The sequence below is a fragment of the Ascaphus truei genome, chromosome 7 (genome assembly GCF_040206685.1).
Source record: "Ascaphus truei isolate aAscTru1 chromosome 7, aAscTru1.hap1, whole genome shotgun sequence".
Taxonomy (NCBI): domain Eukaryota; kingdom Metazoa; phylum Chordata; class Amphibia; order Anura; family Ascaphidae; genus Ascaphus; species Ascaphus truei.
Genome location: NC_134489.1, coordinates 84664485 through 84681504, shown reverse-complemented (window position 1 = coordinate 84681504; position 17020 = coordinate 84664485). Strand labels below are relative to the sequence as shown.

Here is a 17020-nt window from a genome sequence, read left to right as displayed (position 1 = left end):
AAGAGATTCCCTGAGTCACCGTAGGTTGTGTGCTGCAGGGAAGCCCAATAGTGATAGGAACATCACCCCCTACTGAATACAGATAGGGACAAAAAGTGCAGAGTCGTGGTTGCTGCTAGTCATCTGGGACCAGGTTGCTGAGCATCGCGACATCAGACCAACTGCGCTGGATCGGCGGATCCTTTTTGAAGTTGTCACCGCATTGACCGGAAGGTATTTAACAAAGTGCACCAACACCGGTCAACAGGCGCTGATCCCGCCTTAGGGAACACTCTTTGGGGACACTAAGTGGAGTGGCCAAAGGACTGAGCATATATACAATTATAGTACATGGACACGGTGTGGGGCACGCGGTGACGGGACAGAGACATTACTCCTTATGAGAGTGGCCGAGCCACTAGCGTTATAAGTATAGTATAAGTTAATGAATGAGTTCTTGCCATGATAAAGTGATAAGGGTTATTTCGTGCGTTACAGTAAAACAGTTCAAAGCATACTGTATGTGTGTTGCTATGGTTCTTGCCCAGGGGAATCTTACATGATGGGGATCCTGGGTAAGTGGAGGCGCTGCCGTTAAGATAAGTGTTACCCCAGGCTCCCAGTGGCGGAGGCTCAGATCTCCTGGAGCCACAGGTGTGTGCAGTACCTGTAGCCTCTCTAGAGCGTAGGAAAGAGGGCTACACTAAGATCATGAAAAAGGGGAATATCATGAGGGTAGCCACGGAGGAGACGGCATTACAACAATGGAGGTGCATTTAAATACATAATTTTACATTAGAAAGAAATGGTAAAGACGATTTTATCACAGTATTGTAGTAACAGCTGTATACGTATGTAAAACCTTGGAATTGCCTCTGATATCCTGCAGTGAAAGCGGTGTTTGTCAAACATTGCAGAGCACTAATAGTGTTAAATACAGTTCTATAGATTGTGCTTCTATATGAGCCCATTTATGGCAGAGATATTAAACGGATTCGCTCAACAATGTTTAAACCCATGCGAGGGAAATACACAGAACTTGTACTCAAGGCACCAAAGGTGGAATCCGGATTCATAATATTATTTTCACTTTTTTTCCATCCCAGTACTTCTGGTGTTGCACAGCGCGAAGGATTCGTTTTCTCAATGAAGTCGGAATAAGCTCCAGTGTAACCAGAAAAACTGTTGTAGCTATAAAGGAATATATACAGGATTGTGGGTAATATTTTGACAGTGGTACCTCTTATCAGTTTGTAAATCCCAATTGTATAAATTCATACACATATTAAAGGTTGGTTCAATGGATTCCCTTTTCAAAGGCTCATTGCCTTTCACAGTATACAAAGACTTCTTATTTGGTGGAGCGTACATAACCTGAAATACTGATTTATCTGCCTATTTGTTTTCCTCTCGGGGTGTATATTTTATGCTTCAACAGCTGCACTAAGATATTGTTGGCGAGCTCAAACACAGCAAGATTTAGGAAGCCACTTCCAAAAAGCTGGAGGTTTTTCAAGACTCATACTTTGATCTTCCTACTAGTTCGCTGCTCCTGGCTGTTTATTTTACAAAGCACAAGTAGTAAACACTATAAGTAGCACCCCAAAGCGCTTTCAGGCCCTGTCTGCTCTGACATCTGTAAAACTCATCAGGCAGAGCTAAACCAGTGAAGCTATGTCTGCAACACTCTGCATGTGCATTGTTGAACAGCCAAGATAATTTCTAAACAGTCCTACTTATGTGTGTGTGTCTATGTGTGTAATATATATATCATGGAAATATTATACTGTATGCTCTTTTGCATGTATTTGACAGGTCTGCAACCCTGCCTTTCACCATTATCACCCAGCGCTTCCACTGCAGCAAGGGATTCTGGGAAATTACATGCAAATGAGCACACAGTGCCACCTTTTGCTTCAAAACCATTTAACATGGTCCCCTATAAGCTTAAGCTTGCTGCATTTCACAGCTTTGAGCACAGCCTGGGTTAAGATGCATAGCCAGTAAACCCACACACAGACAGCCTTTTCGACCTTAATGGTCTCCTCAGTGTGGGGTTGGTTATACTGGCTATGCAAAGTGAAGCAGGGATAGGTTTCACAACACTTAGTTAAGTTATGGTGGGTACAAAAAACCTCCACAGTAAAGCATATAGCAAATTGCAGACCTGTCTAAGACATGCAAATGAACATACAGTAATATTTCCATTTGCTATATGCTTTACTATGGAGGGTTTTTGTAATTTTTTTACCCACTATATATATATATATTAGTTGTGAGCACATTCACATGTCTTAGACAGGTATGCAACCCTGCTTTTCGCCATTATCACCTAGCATACAGAATCCCTTGCTGCAGTGAAAGTACTGTATGCTAGGTGATGGCGAAAAGCAGGGTTGCAGACCTGTCTAAGACATGTGAATGTGCTCACAAGTAATATTTTGATATGCTATATGGTGGAGGGGTTTTAGTCACCTTTTCACCCACCATAACTTAAATTATATAATATATATATCAAGTTAGGACCATTTTATATGTCCAAACGGACACACCACCTGATAAAAATTTAAAATTTATATTATGAGTACTCTGTAACCCAGCAAAATGTTCTGAAGTTCAATATAAATAAAGTTAATAGAATAGTGTTACGCTGGTGCTGCCCGCAGTCCAGACCCGTCCCTGAGCTGAAGGGGGAAGTGGTAATACACGCACCCGCAGCAAAGGGAGCGTGTCCGGAGTGTGGTATAAAGTGTTGCCAGGTCAGGTGTAGTAATGTAGACAATACTTGCCGGTACCAGTTGTAGAGGTAGAGTGAAGAATGCCTTGCCAAGGTCAGGGAGTGGAGAGCGGAGATAGGTCGTAGTCCAAGCCGTGTTCAAGGGGTTACCAGAGTGAGCGTTGTCCAAGGAGTGCCGAGATCGAGAGCCAGAGGGAGTAGTCGTACGAGCTGTGTCAGAACCTGTGAAAACACTGAAAGAATCCAGAAGTACTTCCATACAGAGACTATGTCGAGCAAAGACTGAGAGCAGAGAGGAGCTAGATAAAGCAGGGAGGTCCAATCAGGAACGAGACGGGACAGGAAGAGCTACAGGGAGACACTGCAGATTGGTGCAGGCATAACAAGCCAGGTGAGTCTTGTTGGTAACCTGAGTATGCCCGTGCGGTGTGCAGGGGCGGAGCCTGAGGTCCGGGGGACAGGAAGAAGAGTGTGCAGAATGAGCGCGCTCTGTAACGCGTGTACGCGCGTGGACCGCGCCTGAGGGTGGTGCAAGTGTGTGCGCGGGAGGGCATGGGCGCGCCCGGCGCTGAGCATAGGAATCGCTGAGAAGAGTGATCCCGCGACGGCGGGAGGGGCGGGGAGCCGCGGAGGCCGGAAAGGCAGGATTGTGTTGTGTGTCCAGGGACTCACTGAGGGGAGAGAGTGCTCTGTGAGAGGAGTGCGGAGAACGCCGATTCCTGACAAATAGAAACAGACACACCTCCTATTAATTATTTCTAGTAGAATCAAGGTTCGTAACAAGGCTCAAACCTGACGAAGCCTTGTTACGAGGCAATGAAAAGTTCAGTCCGCGCTCTGGCTCTTTAAGCTTGGATTGTTGGTCCCTCTCAGTTCTCTTGCTGCATCTGTGTTTATGAGGTGTCTCCCCCACCTCCAAATGTGGTCTCCTCCGGAACCCCAATGGTGATACCAATATCAGCAAAACAAGAAAAAACACAAAAGCGCACCAAGATGAGAGATAGATATTGTATTAGCAACAAATAATAAAATTAGTAACTTACATATAAAATTTCTTTAATAATCCCCGATCTGGTGTCTATCACAGGAGTAGGGCATCACATAGGAAATATGAAGGGTAATCTCAGTTCTAAGAGATCAGACCCGCGCGCTGGGGCTGTCTCTGTTTCCTCTCCTGTCCTCCACGTGTGGTAGCGTGGTGCAGAGTGTAGCACACATGTGCAGGAACCGGGGCCTTCAATAGGTGTCCTTAGGATGCCTGTCCGTTTTTTATGCTATCAAAAACGGACAGGCATCCTAAGGACACCTATTGAAGGCCCCGGTTCCTGCACATGTGTGCTACACTCTGCACCACGCTACCACACGTGGAGGACAGGAGAGGAAACAGAGACAGCACCAGCGCGCGGGTCTGATCTCTTAGAACTGAGATTACCCTTCATATTTCCTATGTGATGCCCTACTCCTGTGATAGACACCAGATCAGGGATTATTAAAGAAATTTTATATGTAAGTTACTAATTTTATTATTTGTTGCTAATACAATATCTATCTCTCATCTTGGTGCGCTTTTGTGTTTTTACTTGTTTTGTTACGAGGCAAAACGCGTTGGTCTAGAACTGTCTGCAGTGGGCCACCATAGGGAACCTGTCAGAGCTGAGGTCACGACCCCAGGATCCGGATGCGGAAGTGGGGACTAATCCTGAGTCTTAAGCTGGAAACAGACCCTGCAAGCACCGATGCAGTCAAACCAATGTGTAAGTGCAGCGTTATTTTTTATGTAATAAATGTATTCACTTTTTACTGAGTTGGACTGAGGTGGAGATCACCACTTGAGATGGGGACACAGGGGAGGAACTGTGACCAGACAACAGACATTCTATAAAGAAGTCCAAGGAAAAGATACCTATTTTTGGATTGGCACTCACACAGGGCCGTGTGAGTAATTATATATATATATATATATATATATATATATATATATATATATATATATATACAGCTCAACCCCCTTATAACGCTGTGCTTGGGGTCCAAAGAATCACATCGCGCTATAAACGGATCGCGTTAGAAATAATGTACAATTGTATGCGTTGTACAATAAAGTATTTAAGATACCAATAATCGTGTTGTAAAATATTCATAAATACGTAAATTGGGAGCCACGCTAGCATCGCGTTATAAGCGGATTCGCGTTGTAACGGATCGCGCTATAACGGAGTTGAGCTGTGTGTATATATATATATATATATATATATATATATATATATATATATATACACACATTGTTCGACAAACCTATACATTTGCTCGCCCCGGGCGAGTGGATTTAACATCGTGGCGAGCTCCTATTGGCCCAAGCAGCATACGTAGATTTTTTGGTGATTTGTCAACCACTGTATATATATATATATATATATATATATATATATATATATATATATATATATATATATATATATATATATATATATATATATATATATATATATATATATATATTCACACATCCTTCACCCCATCCACTATAGAGACTTACATCCTCCTTCCATTGTACCACTGTCAGTGCTTTGACTGGGGTATTTACCCCTTGAGCACTGGGACTGGTATCTCCCACATCTGTGGGAATCCAGTCTATACTTTGTGTTTTAAGGAATTTTGCCTATTATTTACTGCTCATTGTGTGCTCCCCCATTATTTGTTTCTTTTCTGAAGCAGGGATAGCCTTAAAATCTGACTTGTATAATAACCAAGCCAATCACTTTACTGTAACAATCAGTCAACATTTCAGACTCCAAATTATCAATCATTAGCCACTTGAAAATCAAACACAAAAGACAGCACAACAAAGTCAGCAATACCAATGGGCTATTTCTTTCAAATAATAATGTTGGGGGTTCTTGGGGACTAGAGTTGGGAACCAGTGATCTAGCGGAATTAATCGCTTCACGAGCCCTTCCAGCATTATATATAAACCACAACATGTCTGAAATGTTTGTGTCATTCACTAAAACATGTTTCATAACTGAAATAATTTTTTTTTTAAATATAATTGTTAAAATGTCTTTTAAGCATAAAGATGTTCCTTATAGAAAGTAACAATATTGCTGACGTGTTAAAGGCCTTGATTATACCAGATGCCACTGGGCGGCAGCTTTTATTTTCTCTCTAAGACTAAAGAGGAATTGGGAAATGGTGCATGTATGAGCCAGGATAATGGACCATATCGTGTAACATACAGGTGCCTCAATAAAAAAAAATGCATAATGTATACAATATTTTTGCAATTAAATACTGTACAAAGCATACGAGGGCAGCGTTATATGAATCCAAATGGTGTGCGTTTTTAAACTAGCGTGATTAGTTTCCTGAATACATTAAAATATTACATCTCTGTATCCCAAACATATCATTTTGACCGGTATTTCTGAAGGACGGAGAGCCCTTATAACTGCAGTCTGTCCCCATAGCAGCCGAACACCCAATTCACACATTCAAGGGACAAGGGAAATGTAATAAACTCTGAATTGGCAGAAGATATCCTGTGAGTACAAATCACCCTGCGCTGACGCCGAGCAGCATCTTGAACATACAGGGGAGACAGGAAGGTGTTGTGGAGGCGTGGCCATGAGCGGTTCGCCCTCATTGGCTGAACTGCTCACGTGACACGGCCGTCGCCTGCCAGAAACAATTTTGACAATCCTTTCAGAAGACCGCCGCCCTGCAGCTCCGGGCGGCGCACTGGTTAGTAAACCTACATACGCTTTCTGCAATTTGTGTCCCTTCCACATGATGCTGCCGGCGATTTCTGGTATAATCACGGCCTACAGCAGCAATACCCCACAGATGCCTATACGAGTATAACCCATATAATGTTAATATCTTGTCCCATAATTATGTCCTACCCCTCTTTATGTATGTATATCTTTATTTATATAGTGCCATCTATGTATATAGCGCTTTCACAGCAGTAATACACATAACATAATATTATGGGAATAAGCGCTTCGGACATAAAAGTAACATTAGAAAAAAGGAGTATTTTCTTAATCTCAGACGGCACAGGACTCTTGGAAGTGCTCCATTTTTACCTCCCAGACACTTAATATTTGAAACGCTTTTATTTTCTGAATGGAGTGACAGATATTAATAATAAAAACAGCGTTGAAAAGCACCAGAAGAGATGTCTTGAAGTAAGAAACTAAACTTAAAAAAAAAAAAAAAAGCGCTCAGCACAGAGTGCTGCTTTATGTGTATTTAAGAATTCTAATTGTTTTTTTTTTTTAAATGGAGAACAAAATAATTTTGCGTGTTTTGATTTGTTATGGATTTTTCAAAAGCTTACTGGCAGAAATTCACTTTATTTCAAATGCATTGCAGTTTATCTAACATTCCTTTTGTGTATCTCGCTGTGTTTTTGGCAATGATAAATACACTATTAGTGTAGATTGTCTATTGTGTTTTTATGGAATCAACATGAACATTTCATACTGCACATGTGGTTTACAAGCTTTTCTTGGAGAGGTTGAGTGGACATAATTGCAGTTCTTGTGATGGCAAAGACTAGTTTAGACAGCAGTGAATGACAAACCTCCACCGGTCCTGAAATAGATTTCAAGCTATGCGGAAAAACTTCAGCTGTTCTTGTTAATTATTCTCATATGTTTTTCTTGTGTGTTCTCAATGTTCTCCCGAGCTGTGGTGTTTTCTCAGAGGTCAGGCTGGGAGAGGTTCAAGGCATCTAATGGAATTTAAGAACATACCCAACTTGCTCACCCAAGTCGCCCTCGGACCATCAACTCAACAATATAAATGTATAGGGTACTAAATAAACCTGGGAATATCTAATCCATTGCTTTTCGGAGCGTCCACACAACATTATTGGTACGAAACATGACTGTCGTCTTTAGCCATTAGATTGGACACTGAACACCCAAATGGACATACAGGGCCTTATTTCTAAAACTGCGTTAACTGCAGCACATATGCAGACATGTCAACCCTAACTAATTTTCTGCAAGTCTTACTGATTTTTAGCATAAGCAGTCCCATATACCTCAATGCAGTCACTCAGACCAAAATCAATAGTTTTCCAATTTGTTTTTTTGCTATCAAGAAACCCGAAATCTTAGTAATTACCATTATTAAATACCTGAATAATGTTTATAACTCTAGAAACAAAGGAGGAAATGGATGTGATTTTGAACTTAGATACACACACACACACACACACACACACACACACACACACACACACACACACACACACACACACACACACACACACACACACACACACACACACACACACACACACACACACACACACACACGCTGGTGAACAGTGTTCAGATCCCAGCGTCACCTTTCCTTTTGACCCTGTGCAAATCCCTCATCCCCTTGTCTCAGGCACCAAAATTAGATTGTAAGCTTGACACAGCAGGGGCTAATTGTGTCTACAAAACTCTACATACAACGCTGTGACACTGTCATCATGTATGCAAATAATACAAAAATAGATATCATATACATGAAACCCAAAAAGAAGCAGTTTGCACAATTTCTACTATACTGCAGATATGTATATTTTAAAGGCAACTTCACTTTATTTCTATGTCCCTGGTATACATCAATATTCAGCCCAGTACTTCCAGTTGCAAACACTGTAATCACAGTAGTTTTGTAAGCGCCAACTAGCGGCCGCTTCCGGTACTGCAGGAGGCGGCGCATTGGTAGTTGAGCGCTGTGCACCCGGAGCTGCCCGGTGGGTCCCTGCAGCCGGAGGGAGAAGCCGCGATCCCGGGACTTCCTGCGGTGTATCCGACGCCGGGGGGAGGAGGAGAGGTTGGAGGAGAAGAGGAGGAGGAGGAGAGGAAGACAGGAAGACTCCAGTGGGAGAAGAAAGGGAGTGCGATAGAGTTAGAAGAAGAAAGTTTAGGGAAGGGATTGGGGGATAATAGAGAAGCAGAGGGGTATGTAAGAGGGTGCAGAGTAGGAACGGTAAGAGGGCTGTAGAGAAGAGAGAGGGAGGTGGAGTGGAAGCGATAGAGAAAGCATTGAGACCAGTGGGTTAGAGGAAGTGAAATATTGGGGTGCTGAGGATAAGGAAAGGGTGTAGGGGAAAGGAGAGATAAGGAGGACCCCCACTTTGTGTGTGCTATAGTTGGGGGTTACCCAGGAAGGCCCCCCCTAAAGGCAGCAAGGGTGTGAGGACATGTCCTGGCAGAGCCCCAGCTGCACCTCTCCCTCCTTATAACCCTCCCTCCGGCTCCCAGCAGCTCTCCCTGCTCCACTTCAACGTGATCTCTTCCCCTAAAGACTTCAACCGCAAGGTGAGCACAGCTTCCATAGTACCCCAGGGTGGCTTCTTGTCTCAGGTGCTGCTGCTGCAGGCTGGGGTAGATTTCCAATGGGCAGGAAAGTTCTTCCTAGCTCCTGTAAATTGGATTCTTCATAGTATTGTCTGGTCTATAGGTGACTGGTTGTGATATTTAGACATAGGGAGGTAATATCGATGCAGCCCAGGGGATAGGTTACTTATACTTCATTCTCTGGGCTGCTAAAAAAACAAAAAAAATATTGCACCATAAATCTTAACCTCTTCAATGCCATAGGGTTGCAGGGTCCTCTTGGCAGGGATGGGGTTAATTTTTGCAAGTCGGCGTAGTTCTGCCTCAAGGTAACTTTGAAGTGTGTAACTGCCATGCCTTATCCCCCACATGGCAGTGATCACATTCCTAACATTCCTTAGTGGCAGGTAGTGATCCCTAGTTACCAGGTAATCACCTTTCAAGGTTTAGGTGCCAGGTAATGGTACTTAAATTGGGTGTCTTATTGTTGCATAATAAATGGCCTCAATTTGTGAGGTTGCATGCGAGTAACTTAATACCAGAACTGCCCCAATTGCTGTTTTTTTTAAATTGTAGGTGTCAAATTACCCAATGGTAAACCAACCCCAGCATTATTACTGTGTGATGTGAGGGTAATTAGATAAAGAGAAAAATAAATTCCATGCGGTATCTCCTCAGTTTGAAATCATGTCCTGTATTCTTGGTGTGCCTTATTACCAGTTAAAGACCTTTTGCTGCCAGGGTTGCTAAACTCCCTGTTAAGACATTTATGCCAATCTCCGACCTAATGCACAGGCAGCTTTGGTGTTGACTGAGGCACCATGTGGTTACCTCACAGCGCCTCTATATATCTGAGCTCTGGTGGTTGTGTCTGTCATTCAGTGTGTATTTGTGAAGCTTTGGTCTTGCAGGGGTTGGTAGCATTGTCTGAAGATGTTTACACGTAGCAGTAGATTATTTGACCCAAGAAGATCTTCCCATGGAAACTGGCCAGGCTGGGGGAGTGGATCTGTGTCATGGTGTCAATGGCTCTTAGAGGCTGACGTTTTGTGCAAGGATGCTAGTTATATCTGGCCTCTACAGGGTGTGCTAATTACCTGTGGCATAAAAGCCATGGCCTAGTCAACTTGCTCTTTTATTCAAAGCATTGTATATCTGGCTATATTTGTGAGTTCTTATCTCGGTAAGCAGACGTGGGCCTCTAATCGGATACATGAGCGAAGTTACCAAGTAGTGTTTCCTGACCGCCATCGATATGTCTGCTTTAAAGGTGCCATGTATGTATGTATGTATGTATGTCTTTATTTGTATAGCGCCATAAAATGTACATAGCGCTTCACAGTAGTAATACATCTTATACTATATTAGTGAAAGCACTGTATGTTTGCCTGCCTGCCTGCATGCATGCATGCCAGCCTGCCTGCCTGGATGTCCGGTGTCCCTAGGGGAAATCTCATTGGTCCCTTGGTCCGCCCCCGCACACCTCTCATTGGCCTGAGGCGGAGTGACGGGCCAAAGGACACACAGGGACACACACACACAGGGACACACACACACAGGGACACACACACACAGGGACACACACTCTCCCCAGTCAGTTGGACCGCAGCTCACCTTCCACACCCCCCCCCCCCTCCTCTCCCGGTGCCCCTCCTCTCCCGGTGCCCCTCACTCTCCCGGTGCCCCTCACTCTCCCGGTGCCCCTCACTCTCTCCCCCCTCACCCAAATCCCCACGCTCCGCAACATCCCCAGCCGCACCATCACCCTCACCGTGCGCCGCGGAGGAAGCGCGGCCCTGCTGCTCAGCAGCAAACTCCAGGCTCCTCCCCCCTCACGGCGCGGCCCTCCTGCTCTCCCCCTCACGTGCGCCGCTACCGGAGAGGGGAAGCGGCGCGGGACTCCCCATCACGTGCGCCGCTACCGGAGAGGGGAAGCGGCGCGGGACTCCCCATCACGTGCGCCGCTACCGGAGAGGGGAAGCGGCGCGGGACTCCCCATCACGTACGCCTTTACCGGAGAGGGGAAGCGGCGCGGGACTCCCCATCACGTGTGCCGCTACCGGAGAGGGGAAGCGTCGCGGGACTCCCCATCACGTGCGCCGCTACCGGAGAGGGGAAGCGCGGCGCGGGACTCCCCCTCACGTGCGCCGCTACCGGAGAGGGGAAGCGCGGCGCGGGACTCCCCCTCACGTGCGCCGCTACCGGAGAGGGGAAGCGCGGCGCGGGACTCCCCATCACGTGTGACGCTACCGGAGAGGGGAAGCGCGGCGCGGGACTCCTGCCACTCTTGCCCCCCCCCCAGCTTCCCGAACTCACCTCCTGCCCCAGCCAGATGCCACGGGGTCAAGGTAAGTCACACACCGTCTCCCACCCACGCACTGTCACCCAGTCACCCACACACCCACCCAGTCACTTTCACCCACCCAGCCACCCACCCACTCACTCAGTCACCCACTCAGTCACTCACTCAGTCACCCACCCACTCAGTCACCCACCCACTCACTTAGTCACCCAAAAACTCACTTAGTCACCCACCCACTCAGTCACCCACCCACTCACTCACCCACCCACTCACTCAGTCACCCACTCAGTCACCCACCCACACACCCACCCAGTCACCCACTCAGTCACCCACACACCCAGTCACCCACTCAGTCACCCACACACCCACCCAGTCACCCACCCAGTCACTTTCACCCAGTCACCCACTTTCACCCAGTCACCCACCCACTCAGTCACCCACCCACTCAGTCACCCACTCACTCAGTCACCCACTCACTCAGTCACCCACTCAGTCACCCACCCACACACCCACCCAGTCACCCACCCAGTCACTTTCACCCAGTCACCCACTTTCACCCAGTCACCCACCCACCCACTCAGTCACCCACCCACTCAGTCACCCACTCAGTTACCCACCCATTCAGTCACCCAGTCACCCATTCAGTCAGTCACCCATTCAGTCAGTCACCCAGTCACCCACACACTCAGTCAACTCAGTCACCCACCTAGCTGTCAAGGGGGGGGGGGGGAAGCCTAACCCTGTCGTACGCCCCCCCCCAAATTATATCCCGGGCAACGCCGGGTCTCTCAGCTAGTGTCATATAAATAACAGATCATGGGAATAAGTGCTTCAGACATACTGTAAAAGTAACATTAAGGAAGGAGTCCCTGCTCCGAGGAGCTTACAATCTAATTGGTAGGTAGGGAGAACGTACAGAGACAGTAGGAGGGCATGTATCTCGCAAGTTTAATTTTGGGCCAATTTCTCTCTCAGCCCCAGTAAGTAACAAGGTTCAGAATGCCATTTCGCATTGGCCAAAATCAGCACTTCTTTTCCCAATGTCCACAGATGTGGCACTGCTTATTTATAAAGTGCAGGCAGTGGGGTTTTAACTTGCATTACAATGCTCTCAGCCCTTACCTCCCCGGTTGTGCTGATAAAAAATGTCTGTCCCTAGGATGCTCAAGACCTGCTGTGCCTCACTCAAAGTAAAAAGAGACAGAGGTTGGAAATAATTTTGGGGCATTGTTCGGCCTACAACATTTTACGCTGTATCTCCAGAGTTTGCAGGTGGATTAGTTCTACGTGGGAATGCACCTATAATAATCCCTTTGTAGCACACTGCAGGCCCCTCTCTGTCTTCAGTGCGTTATGGGGCTTATATGTTATATCCATTGCACATCCCTTGTCTAATAAAGTGATTTCACCTTTCGGTAGTATGATTTGTGTGAGCACTTATACAGCACAAATCTCACACAATTGAACTGTTAACTAATTCTTATACTTCTCTGCACTAAATTCATTGGTGCCAAAAAGTAAAAGTTTTAAGCACTAAATATGGCTTTGTAACCTGTTTCACAGCGTGCCCCGCAATTTCTATTCTAATTGTGTCAAGTGACGGGATAAAGGAATGTACATCTATTGAAATGTGACTGTGCTTTTCTGAAGAGGATGACCTAGTGCTGCTACTGATTTATCTCTGGTGTTGTTTTGATAGCCGGTGAATGTCATGTGAAAGGCCTCTCAGAATAGTCCACAAAGTTACATGATGTTTTGTTACTCGGTAATTGCAAGAAAGTGTCTTTCTATTACAGTGTGAATTAAATGGGACTTGTTAGATTTTTATTTGACTTCCATTATCCAGTAACTTTATTATTTGAAAGAAATAGTCAATTAGCATTTCAGACTTCTTTTCTGCTTGATTTGCAAGTGACTAATGATTGATGATGTCACTATTGTTACAGTAAAGTGATTGGCTTGCTTATATACAGTATTTAGTGTGATCTATAATTATACATCAACTGGAGGGAAGGCACAGCACACTGGATGAAGTGATGAAAATCAATTGTATTGAAGTCCAGAAAGTCAAACCAACATTTCGGTTTGCTGTGGGACCTTCACCACCCCGATGATGGCATAGCGGCCCGAAACGTTGGTTTCACTTATTGCACTTCAATACAGTTGATTTTCTTCACTTCATCCAGTGTGCTTTGTCTTCTCACCAGGCTTCTTGTCTGGTGATGTATTGCTTATTGTTGCTTGTATGATATGTGAGCTATAAACTTTAGTAAAACCATTTTTTCAAGGAGTGCCACTTAATTTTTCAAATGTGTAAACAGTATATGTATACATACATCTACAGAAAGAAGAACATATAAAATGTTGATATTGTAAGGCTGGGGCCATGGTGTTGCAGACCGTGCAGACTGCCTTAAGGCAGTATTCGCATACATGTGGCGTGCGCGTGTGGCGAAAGAAATCAGTTCAAACTGATTTCTTGGCGCGACAGGCCGGTCACATAAGCGGTTCGCCCCATGAGGGCCAACCAGCTCCATGAGGCAATAGGCACGCCCCTCCCACGGCCCGGCACCTTGGCCAGAGAAAGCACCCGCTCTCCAACAGCCTCCGTACGCCTCGGCTCAGGCGAAGGCACCATGGCCCGGGCCTAACCTGCACCTTTGCGAGAGGGACCATCCTAAATTTGACCACCATTCTACGTCTGTCATTTGTTAACGTTCTTTGGAGCTTATTACATAATAAGCTACTCCATGGATATCGCATATTCTACTGCAGCAAATGGTTTACAGAAGTTCTGTTTGTAATCACAGATGCAGGAAGCAGTCAGTCCTAAAATCCCAGAAAAATATATGTACATGTATACAAGATGATTTATGTGGAAGCCTTACTTTTTTTTTGTCATGGATCAGCTATTGTGAATAAGAAGGAGCTGTACCATCTGTGTGGATAATTCCTGTGGTATGAACATTCTGCTTCAATAATGTTTTCTTAATGGCAAAATTCAGAAGAATTTGCTGTTCTTGCTATATATTTTTTTCCGGGCTGTATAGACAGCATCCAAATGCGACGTTCTGTGTAAGGATTCTTGAGTCATCAAAGGGCTTTGTTAGGGGGTGGAAGGTAACTTTGATGATTCTTTGCTCTGCAATGTGTGGTTTGCAAGCAACATGCACCAACAAGCAACCCGTCTCTTGCAGTTGGTATTTAAGGTGGCAAATAATATTCCGCTCTTTTGCCATAAAACTGCAACTTCCTCCCAACACAACAGGTGTCAAACATATCACATCAAAAATAAAATATTCATCTTGCTATGTATCAGAACTGCAGAAAGTCGGAGCCATGTAATATCCTTTTACTTAAAAAATGTCCAATCTGGAACAGAAAACGGCTGAAGGATTTGACAGGAAGTATGTGACCAGGACTGGAGAGGAATGCAGCACAAAAATAAATTGTAGCCCATTTTAGTACTAAGGGGATTACAGTACATGTAGCCGTCTATTAACTTACTGGGAAAAGATTGTTTTCCCATATCAAAATAAATTTAGTACACCAATTACACCCACGTCATGTGGAAAAATTAACATTACAACTGCAGAATTGCACTTTGGTCAATGTTCAAATTCTCTCTGTGTAAAGTACTAGCCCATCCAAACATATATTTTTGGAACCAGACGTACAATAAATGTATTGATCCTCAGTGCCTGTCTCATTTTAAGCCTTACAACTATTTCTAAGTGGTCTCAACGTTAGTTGTGTGTATGTATTGAAAGCTGTGTAATGCAGCGAGCATAAGATTATAAGGGTTCCATGTAAAAATAGATTTGAGGCAAAATGTGACACTGCTCATTTGCATGTCATTCCCCAGAATCCGTTGCTGCAGTGGAAGCACTGTATGCTACGTGATAATGGCGAAAAGCAGGGTTGCTGACCTGTCTGAGACATTTGAATATGCTCACAAGTGATGCATATAAAGAATATCACTTGTGAGCACATTCACATGTCTAAGGCCTTGCCCCCGCTGCCTACAACAGCGTCCGCTGTGGCGGACGCTGCACGCGCGAGAGCCCTCCCCGCAATGGCGCCAGGCCCGCTGCGAGGGGGGGCCGCAGCGCTCGCTCGAGAGCTACTCCTGCTCTCAATAGAATTGAGAGCAGGACTCGCGTCGAGCGATTAGGCACGCCCCCCGGCGGTTCAGCCAATGAGGGCAAACCTGCCGGGTGACGTCATGGCCGCGCCCCCGTCACTCCTCCGCCACGCCCCCCCCCCCCCCGGTCTCTCCTCCTGCAGTGAGCTGCAGACCGGGGAATCGGCTGAACGCGCCGCCAAAAGCGCGGGTGCGCGTTACAGCAGCGATACCGGGGCCTTAGCCTTAGACAGGTCTGCACTCCTGCCCTTCAACCATTATCACCTAACATACAGTGCTCCCACTGCAGCAAGGGATTCTGGGGAATAACATGCAAATGAGCACAAAATGTGTCACCTTTTGCCTGGAATATCCATACACATGGAGCCCATTTAAGCAGATGCATCACCGTTCACACAACTTTTAAGCACAGCTTTGGACTAGCAAAGCAAGTCAAACCACTCACAGACATGTTTCAACCTTGATTGGTATCATCAGTGTGAGGTTGGTTTATACCTGCTTTGCAATATAATATTGAACCCAGATCACGGTTCTCTCACACTGTTTGCAATACATGACAGGAAATCTCCAGTACTTTTTCTATTTAGGTAATTTGCCTGCTGCCGTGTTTTCTTATTCTTAACAGAAGACTTAATTTACAACTTTGCCCGTATCTATTTGTCTTAAATATCTTATGTGCATTCTTTCATCAGTTGGATTTGAGCCCCTAACAAAAGGTGTGTGTGTGTGTGTGTGTGTGTGTGTGTGTGTGTGTGTGTGTGTGTGTGTGTGTGTGTGTGTGTGCAGATCTACTAAACGAATCTTAAATCGGATCTAGTGTTACATTTTTTTTATTTTATTTTAAATAATGTGATTTTGCATAACATGGCAGATTTCATTCCCGTATGTGATGTACTGCACATTTAAATCAACAGGCTAAAACTTTGAGGTTTAATTATACAGGAAGGAAGCTAAAGAGAGACTGTGCTAATCTGCCTATTCCCTCCCGTGATTTTAGGTCCTTACTCAATATGCTATGAAGCACATTACTTGTGCTAGTGGGTTTTACACCCATTCATTTGAATAAGATGATCTGCCTTATCCCTTCATGGTGTTGCGTCTCTAACAAGCGTGTGAGACACATTGATAGACTCTGAATCCTCCTTTGCCCTGCACTGTTTCAGAAGCCTGCAATTTAGTGAAGGAATTTTGGTCAGTCTATTTCTCGTTTGGTAAGTCAGTGGTTTTCAACCCTTTTTTTGGTTAAGGAACACCAGAATTAGATTGTGAAATTCACACACTCACACTCTCAGACGCTCACACTCCCCCTCTCTCTTCTACACACACGACTTCCGGCGCCGACAGGAACGCGGAGAGGAAGAATCACAGCGGCTGCGCTGGGGAGGCGCTGGGTCACTGCTGCGTAGGGTGCTGCCGCGATGCCGGCCTGGGACAGCTGGGAGAGTTATCCCAGCTCTCTTCCCCCTCCCCCCATGGCTCCGGAACCCCAGAGGGGCGCTCGCGGAACCCTA

The 17020-nt window shown here is 45.3% G+C and overlaps 1 protein-coding gene across 3 annotated transcripts in view; it reads left to right on the top strand.

The window, feature by feature from the left end:
- Positions 1-8444: 8444 nt before the first annotated feature.
- Positions 8445-17020, top strand: part of TANC1 (tetratricopeptide repeat, ankyrin repeat and coiled-coil containing 1) — a 149367-nt gene continuing 140791 nt past the window's right edge. For 2 of the 3 annotated variants that reach the window (XM_075609308.1, XM_075609306.1), the window contains exon 1: positions 8447-9045. The gene's annotated coding sequence lies outside the window, so the exon portion shown is untranslated. Of the gene's footprint in view, positions 9046-17020 lie in introns of all 3 variants that reach the window. The other variant, XM_075609307.1, reaches the window with a different exon arrangement.